The 9,582-nt window shown below is 38.5% G+C and overlaps 1 long non-coding RNA gene across 1 annotated transcript; it reads left to right on the top strand.

Annotated features, from left to right (window-relative positions):
- The first annotated feature begins 970 nt into the window (after nucleotides 1-970).
- On the top strand, nucleotides 971-8,533 carry LOC121479741. The gene is made up of 3 exons (XR_005984817.1): nucleotides 971-1,032; nucleotides 2,132-2,312; nucleotides 4,647-8,533. It is a non-coding gene; the product is annotated as an uncharacterized LOC121479741 (long non-coding RNA).
- The last annotated feature ends 1,049 nt before the right edge of the window (nucleotides 8,534-9,582 follow it).

Raw genomic sequence — 9,582 nt, forward strand, 5'->3', positions numbered from 1 at the left:
TGACCAGATGCATGATGCTTAAGCTAAAAATAACTGCTGGGTTAAATGCTAAAGAAAATCTTGTATCTTTCTGAAAAATGCCACATATGCCACATAAGAATACAGATGATTTATTTATTTGCAAAATATGTGACAAATATTTTTTAGCAGCCAATATTCTAGAAATCCACCACAGAGCACTTTATTAGGACTCAGCTTTATCCCTTAATGAATACAATACATTGATTTTTTTAGCTATGTATAACCTAGGCAATGTTGTGTAAGGTATCAGGATAATGATCACATTGTGCTCCATTGTTGAGTGTCATAGGATGCTGGGAGTTCACAAGGACAGATTTTAGCCATTGCCAGGATCTGATTAGTCAAGTAGGATAATGAGGAATTAAATAATTTGCCTACTTTCTCCTCTCACCTTTTGATCTCCTGTTAATGTCTCCCAGTGGCTGAAACTACCCAGAAACCAGAAGGCAAAAATTCCTAAATGATGCAGTTGTGAAGAGTTCAGCTTCCAGGAGCATAGAAAGAATTATGGAAAATGGATGTGGGTGTGACATTATGGATAAAATATTAGCATCATGCCCACTGAAGTGGCCTCTTGACAGAGTAGTGAAAGTACCCCTGGGAACACAATGGCATGTCTGCATACTGGGATAAACCATCTAAGCATTTCATGTGGGCTAAAAGGGTCCAGGTGGGGGCAGGATGCAACCCGGAGGCATCTTGGGTTCTATGATAGTCTGAATAATGGCCCCCAAAATATCCACATCACAATCACTGGAAACTGTCGATATTACCTTCTATGGCAAAAGAACTTTGCAGAAGCAATGAAGGTAAGAATCTTTTTTTTTTTTTTTAATTTTTATTTATTTATGATAGTCACAGAGAGAGAGAGAGAGGCAGAGACACAGGCAGAGGGAGAAGCAGGCTCCATGCACCGGGAGCCCGACGTGGGATTCGATCCCGGGTCTCCAGGATCGCGCCCTGGGCCAAAGGCAGGCGCCAAACCGCTGCGCCACCCAGGGATCCCTGAAGGTAAGAATCTTGAGATGGAATGAATATGTTGGATTTTCCAGGTGGCCATGAAATGTAATCACAGATATTTGTAGAAGAAGGAGGCAGAGGGAGATATGAATAGAGAAAGGAAGGCAATGTCATCATGGAAGCAGAAATTGGAGTGATTCAGCTATAAGCCATAAATGCTGGCAGACATTACAGTTGGCATAAATGCTGGCAGACATTACAGTTGCATGAAGCAAGGAATACAGTCAGCCCTGCTGCAATTGTGAAATGAGCCCTATAAAACTCTTCTGGATGTTTAGTCTCTCATGGGACACATGGTGCCCTCAGTTCAAGGGAAGAATCAAAACTAGACCACACCATGAGAGACTCCTAACTCTGGGATAAACTAAGGTTGGCAGAAGGGGTGGGGGCATGGGGTAATGGGTGACGGGCTCTAAGGATGGCACTTGATGGGATGAGCACTGGGTGTTATACTATATGTTGGCAAATTGAATTTAAATAAAATATTTTTAAAAACCCAAAAATTAGACCACAAGCAGTGGAGGTTAATGGCTCATGCCATAGTAGCTGGGCTACTATACGAGCTTCTCCAGGAACTCCCTGGGACTGTAGTGGGATAAAGAGAGAAGTCAGACACACCTTTTATTTTGTGCTGGTTTTCTGGTATAAGTCCAGATGAAGCTGCAAGGAGGAGAGAAATTTTAAATTTGCATTATATTCCATAGTTTTGTTATTGTACTGAACTGGAAATTTGAATTGCTGAACTGACACATTCTTGTGTTTGACAATAACTGAACAATGCAACTATCTGAGCATTGCTTACAGTATTGAAGACACCAGGGAACAAAACTACACATCAGGTTTAAAGGAAATTGAGAAAGAAACCTTGAAAGTAAACTTACACAAGCAGTATGTGAATTATTTTAATTGTTTTACTTTTATGAACAAGATTCTGGAACCTGAGTAACATCAATTAGCATAGAAATATAGGCCTTTTTATCTGAATTCTGTTAAAAATATCAATAATCTAAAATCTCTTTAGGTTCCAATCTTCTTTTTTTTTTTTTCATGGTTGCACACTGTGGATTTATTTATTCCCCACGTTGCTCAGGCTCTACTCCCACGAGGCTGCCCCAGTCAGCACCTTTAGACCTGATCAGCTGTAGAATTTTCCTTCTGGGAGATGGGGAAGCAGGAAGAGAAGCTGTGACACTTTCTTGACTACCAGATTCATGTTGGAGGCCAGAGAGTCATCACAACTAATGTGACTCTGGTGGCAATGACCAGTTACGGTAAGTTCTTTACTTCCTTGCAATTGCAGTGGTGGTGGTGGGGGGTGTCTAAACATGAGGGTCTGCCATGGGAATGTGTTGGACATGTGAATGTTATTTGTCCCATGGATCCTGGCAGATGAATGTTGTGAATGACTGGCCTAAAGGTATCCGGTGAGGAAGTCTGCTCCAGCTTCTGCATGACAACCTGTCACATATTAGAAGCAGCACTCACACACCTTTCGCCTATTCTCCTGGACCAAAGCTTTTCAGCTCCCTCAAGCCTTCTTTATGGACATGACTTTCGGCTCCTGTACCATCTGGCTGCCATTCTCAGGACATGCTCCAATTTCTCAATGTCCTTCTTACTCTGTCATGCCCAGCTCTGAGCCTTGTGTTCCAGACAGGATTGACCAGTTCTGAGCAAATTGAGGCCATTTTATGATCTACTTCCCTTAATGTAGCTAAGATTGTGTTCATTTTATGTGTCATGTATCAACCATATAACATAGTTGGACCAGGCTGAGCTAGTGGCCAATTTACAGAATAACAAACAAATAGGGCATTTTCACTTGAATTGCTGCCAAACCAGGTCTACCTTATCCGGTACTTGTGCAATTAGGTTTTAACCTAAATGCAGTACTTTGCATTTCTCTTTTCTCATTCCATTATGTTGGTTTCAGCCCTGTCTTCCTTCCTGTTGAGGTCATTTCTTATTTATTTATTTATTTATTTATTTATTTATTTATTTATTTTTTATTTATTATTGGAGTTCAATTTGCCAACATATAGCATAACACCCAGTGCTCATCCCATCAAGTGCCCCCCTCAGTGCTCGTCACCCAGTCACCCCCACCCCCTGCTCACTTCCCTTTCTACTACCCCTTGTTCGTTTCCCAGAGTTAGGAGTCTCTCATGTTCTGTCTCCCCTTCTGACATTTCCCATTCATTTTTTCTCCTTTCCCCTTTATTCCCTTTCACTAGTTTTTATATTCCCCAAATGAATGAGACCATATAATGTTTGTCCTTCTACAATTGACTTATTTCACTCAGCATAATACCCTCCAGTTCCATCCACATTGAAGCAAATGGTGGGTATTTGTCGTTTCTAATTGCTGAGTAATATTCCATTGTATACATAGACCACATCTTCTTTATCCATTCATCTTTCAATGGACCCCGAGGCTCCTTCCACAGTTTGGCTATTGTGGACATTGCTGCTAGAAACATTGGGGTGCAGGTGTTCCGGCATTTCACTGCATCTGTATCTTTGGGGTAAATCCGCAGCAGATTCCAATCTTCTTAGGTTATCTGGTATCCATGTCTATTTGAAAATGAGTGCCTCTGATGGTTAGATGTCCCTTTTTGTTATTCTATTGATTAAAATAAAACTATTTGATCTAACAGCCATCAGTATTACATAATCATAGAACTGTCTATAAGATAAAGTGTCTAAAGAGATACAGACATTCAATAAAAATGCACTTAACATAAAACACATATAAGAGTCCATTTAGAATAGTGAGTCCCTTTTAGATTTTGAGTTTCAGTTGTTGGTCTTATGAAGGAGCTTTGGCCTCTTTATCTGTTGCAGGAGATAATATAGATTGTGTGGAATGGAAATAAGCACAAATTTAGAAAGTGTGGTCAGAGAGGTAGTTACAACTTAAAGGGGATGACATTTGAGTAGGGCTTGAGTGAAGTGCGAGGACAAGGTTTTAAAATAGCTGGAGTGGAACCCTACAAATCATGCAAAGGATCTAAGATGTAAGACTGCATGCTTTGAGGAAGAGCAAGAAGGCACTGCGACTGGAGCAGTCAGTGAGGTGGAAAGGGGACCCAGCGGAACAGTCATGGAAGTTAAGGTGTGGCAAATAGTTTGGATCTTATTTGAAACAGGGTAGTGGACTGGTGAGGGTCCAGAAGGTAAACAAAGCCTATGCCAGGTCATCAAATGAAGGGAATTTAACATAGGAAAATATTTATAAAGCGGTTGGAGAGTCTGAAAGGTAACAGGACAATGAAGACAGCATAGAGATGATTGAAACAGAAAGTTGGTGCGGTCCCAGAGATGGAGGGACAGAGGGAGCAGGAGGGTTCCCCAGAAGCACATGGTGGGAACTGAGATGACAGTGGGGTTCCTGATGGGAGCTGAGAAGAAGAGGCAGTTGTTGTTTGGCAGGACCACATGATATGTACAGCCATGGTAAGAGATAAAACCTGAAGCAGAGAGGAAAGAAAACACACCATGCTTCTCCCCTCTTCCCACCTCCTGAATATTAAGCCAGTTGCTCCCATTGACTGAACCTAACTGGAAGCGGGTTGGCTATGGGAACTGTGAATTGTGTTTTGCAGGAATCGCATGCTGAGATATGAGCAGACCTGAGAGAGGCCACAGAGGGCAAAGAGGAGAATGACTGACACAGTGAGAGAAACCAGATTGACCACAGCATAGAATCACAATATTTGGGAACAGATGCTTCTCATATCCAAGTAAAAGTATAATTTGTTAGCATCATATTCTGAAAAGAGAATAAATGTATCTTATCCAATTTATGTCAGTCTCCTTACTCTAACACGTGGGTAGGATCTCTCAGATAAATTATCAATATGAATCTGCATGTGGAAGGGTTTGGTAAAAAGGAAAAGGAGTTTTAAAAAAGTAGTTTTTGAAGAGAGAATTGAGCAACTTTAATGCATATACTGACATGGTTAGATATAAGTTCCCACTCGCTTATCTACAATGCTAAAAAACAAATACCTATAAGACAAAATATTTTTATTAGTTTAGCTCCAAAACCTGAACTCTGTTGATTATGCTTTTGGCATTATATATTTTGCTAAGGAAATAATGCTGTGCTGCATTATAGGGGAACCACCAAATTCCACTGTTATAGTTAATTTATATATGAATATGCACAAATTTTTATTATTTTTTTCACAAATAATTTTTTAAAAGACAAAATTGTGAATCTGAAAATACATTTCTTTCCAGGGATTTTGGATACAGAATTAGGGACTATATTTGTATTTTACACCTCACTTAATTTTCAGTTCTAATTCTTTTAAAGAGATGGTGAGAAACCACAGTATGAAAAACAACCACCTCTGATCTATTTTGCTTGATTTCTCTCTGTGTCTCTACCTCTTATATTTTGACTATATTGGTGTTGTTGCTACAGTATGATAGTGATGTTGTATGTTCACCTTTATTAGGATAACATTTTCTTATTTTCAAAAAGACTGTACTATTATTTATAAAATAAATTCTTTAGAATTTATTTAGATTGTGTTTTGCTAAATTGACATTTAGGTTTTGGTGTCTTGCTACCGATTGCTAAGGATGGGTTGCTTCTTTTAAAACACTCAGCAAAATCATGACTGATTCACCTGTTGAGGAAACAGAAGGCTCACTGAGGACAAAGCACAAACTGACACTCCATAAGTAACTCAGGCCCCAGGTGGGATCTGTGTGAGTCCTCAGGCATTCCTGGCTTCCCTATAGCTAAGAGAGAGGAAAAACAAATAGTTAATTTATAGAGATTAAAATCCTATAGACCTGAATCTCCCTCAGTTTACAAACATTTTAGAGATTTATAAGACAAAAAAAGAATTCTTATCAATAACCTATCCTCCAGAAGGAAGCTCCCAACTGTCTTAATGTTAATGCCTCTCTAGAGGGAAAAACAACCTTAACAATGGCAAGGCCTCCAATATTTTGTAGGGCCTCCTTAGCATACAAAAATTCTTTTGAAAACCTCTCTTTTCCTTACCTCTCCCAAGTATATATATATCAGTTGCTCCTCAGAACTCCAGGGCAGCAGCTGCCCCTGGGTCCTGTCCCCATGCTTTAATAAAACCACAGTTTTGCATCTCAAGAATTCTTTCTGGGTCGACCGGACCTCACTCCACCAAACCTCACCTATATTCCAAAATTGCATCACACCTATATTCCTGGAATTATTTTTGCCATATGCTGACTTTCTTTTCCTCTTACATAAATTGGCCTCTCTTTTGAAAACTCTCTGTTCCAGTCACTGTTTTGTTATGATCACAGTTCAGGAGGAATTTAGAGAGAAACAATTCTTTCCACAAAGTTTTATGTACACAGGCACCTCAGTAACTTTTGTATTGTATTATTTCACCATTTTATTTCTCCATTGCAGCTTAAATGTTGGCTTTTTTGTGTCCTTACTTATTCACCTTTTCCATCTATAAAATATGCTACCAGTAAGCATATTTTATTAGAAGAAAATTCCAGGAAAAAAAAAAAAAAAACCTCATGTAAAATGTAACTCTAGTATTTACAGCCTAATCACTGATTTATGATCATCGTGTTATTTTTCTTTGTGTTTGGCTCTTTCTTCTTCCTTCCTCCTTTCTTAGTGGGTAAATGCTGTCATAGTTCTGAATTTAGGGTCATTTTCTGTGGTCACCATTGGCTCAAATGATAATGACACAGAAAATGACATTACAGTGATAATGATTTCCACATCCAGGCTTGCAAACTTCACTTTTGCTCTCCTTGTCTCCTCTTTAAGCTTTATCTTCTGTTCCTTGACCAGGTAAACTGTTTCGCTTCCCAATGTATTTTGTAGTAGTTTTTGTTCTTTTTATCAGACATGCTATTTCCTCTGCCTGATACCCATTCACCATCCCCCAGATTGCACAGTCATGTCAAAGCTAGCAAAGGCATTAAATGTTATTTTAAGCAGCAGCAAATCTGTGGTTGGAAATATTCTGCACAGTAAGCACACCTTTACACATATAGTGTGTACTGAGCTGCTGATAAGTTCTGGCCAAAAGATCCAGAGTCATATCCAAATTCAGACATCTTTCTCAAAAAACTTTAATCTCCAAACTGAATGTATTTAATGGCCCCTGTACACATATACACACATGCAAACACATGCGTGCACACACACACATATATATTACATATGTTATATTGCATATATTCTAATATTTTTGAACACTTATTAGGTGATAAAAGTATTTACAAATATCCTTATATTGATACATTAAACTATTCTTACAGCATATTTCTAATAAACTATTTCTTTGCATTTTACCTTTTCAGATGATGAAAATAATATCAAACTTTACAGATCTAACAAAAACAGAATCGGACACTTGAAACTATTGACTTTTGACACCTCATATTTAGCAGGCTGAAGAACAGAAAAAAAGATAATCTGATTGTCTTCAATTAGAAATTGGTTTTGAATTCTAAACATTCTACCTGTATATTGTCGGCTCATTCAGCTATGTGTTATTTTTCCAGATTCTCTATGTGCCTTGTTCACATTAGATTATTCCACTGATGGCATAATTTCCATGCTACTGAGGTGAGTAAGGGACAGACAGGGCTGGGTAGGGAGAGATAGATAGGGCACTATGTGATCAGGCTCACAGAAATGCCCAAAATGCTGAGGTGTAAGGAAACCAGAGATAAGGGAACAAGCCAGACCACCCTGCCCTAGGTGTGGTCAAGGAGGGTGCCTTTTTATGACAGACATCTGTGAACAACAAAGAAAAACCAGACCCCAAAGAAGAAGTAAGCAATTAATGATGTTATCACCGGTCCTAACTCAAACCAAGACAGCACAAGAATCTCAGGGCCACAAGCTTCCCAGTCAGTTCTCAATAAAAGACTGCCACTACAGGCCCTCAGTGGCAACCCTGTCGGGACCCCTCTCATTCCCAAGAGCTTTCTCTGTATCCTCACCTAATAAACTTCTATTGCTTGACTCACTCTGCTTTGTCCGTGAGATTCATTCTTTGACTCCATGAGACAAGAACCTAGCTCTCCCATTTCAGAGGCAGTTGTGCTGCTTCAGACTTCAGTTGGTTTTTAAGTGTCATTCAATTTTTATAAATCTACTTATCACCTGATTCCATTTCTGTAGTCACACATTTATTCATTAAACAGTTATTATTATTTTTAAAATCTGCTGTGGCTTAGGCATGATTCTGGGAGCCAGAGGCATAGAATCAAACCAAACAGATACAATACCCACTCTCATGCTATATTTTTCTGCCAGGCCTCCCAGCAATAGGTAATGACAAGGCAGGAGCTATTTTAGAGTCAGAGCTCAATACATGCATGTGAACTTTCCTCTCTCACCGCCTTTTCTGCATACTTAGATATGTATTAACAGGATTTAACAATTTGTCACAGAGGAAGTGATAGCAGTTTCTTAATTAAAAATAATTTGTCTTTTTGCATGGGTGTGTCATAACCATTTATATACAGTTCTGTTCATATAACAAACCTCATTGGTCTTTTAGATGATTAAAAACTCAGTAGAGACCAAGATGGATATGCAGAAGACACAGCTTTGAAGTTAAATTAAAGAGCCACTAGGGGAATGGAAGGATATGTCTGAGATCATTACAGTTATTAAATGAATTATTTATAAAGTACCTAGAAGGGTGCATAACATATAATAAGTATTTGTTAGTGTTTGCATAAATGCAAATTACTTAGAAAATTCTCTGGCTCAACACTCATACTTTTCAATGATAGGTTGCAAAAAATACACAAATGGTAAAAACATTTTCCCTTTCTGTTACATGGTACAGTAAGCACATAAAATATCTGAATCATTCACTCCAATAGTTTCTGTTTTTTTTAAAAAATATATTTTATTTATTTATTCATGAGAGAGAGAGACAGAGACAGAGACACAGGCAGAGGGAGAAGCAGGCTCCATGCAGGGAGCCAGAAATGGGACTCCATCACAGGTCTCCAGGATCACACACACCCTAGGTGGAAGGCGGCACTAAACTGCTGAGCCCCCCAGGCTGCCCTCATTCCAATAGTTTCTTTAGCAAATAGAAGTCATATTGACATTTTATGCACTGATAAGAAATATCTTTTCTACAAATGTATGTAATTTCCAGCATCTCAATGTCAGTTCTGAATTTTTATTAGTAGCAGTAGTGATGCTTTAGACAGAAATTGGCAATGAGGCTTTTGGTATCAGAAGTGTTTGGAAATAACTTTTTAGCAACCACCACAGGAGATACTTTTTAAGACTGTAATGAGGTCCAGGATCTTAACATGTTCGAGCATCTCTGATTTAAGAAAAATCTATTCTTTTATTCTTTTAAAATTAAAAAGCACATAACTGTTATATTTCTCCATCATTATTTCTCATATAGTTTCAACTACCTATATAATTGTGCTTGTTAGCTAAAGTGATTAACTTCTAGAACAAGGAGAAAAGTTTTGTGTGGATAGTGGGGAACTCTATTATGCAAAAGCATTTTTTCAGACTAGAGGAAC

The sequence above is a fragment of the Vulpes lagopus genome, chromosome 21, assembly GCF_018345385.1.
Source record: "Vulpes lagopus strain Blue_001 chromosome 21, ASM1834538v1, whole genome shotgun sequence".
Taxonomy (NCBI): Eukaryota; Metazoa; Chordata; class Mammalia; order Carnivora; family Canidae; genus Vulpes; species Vulpes lagopus.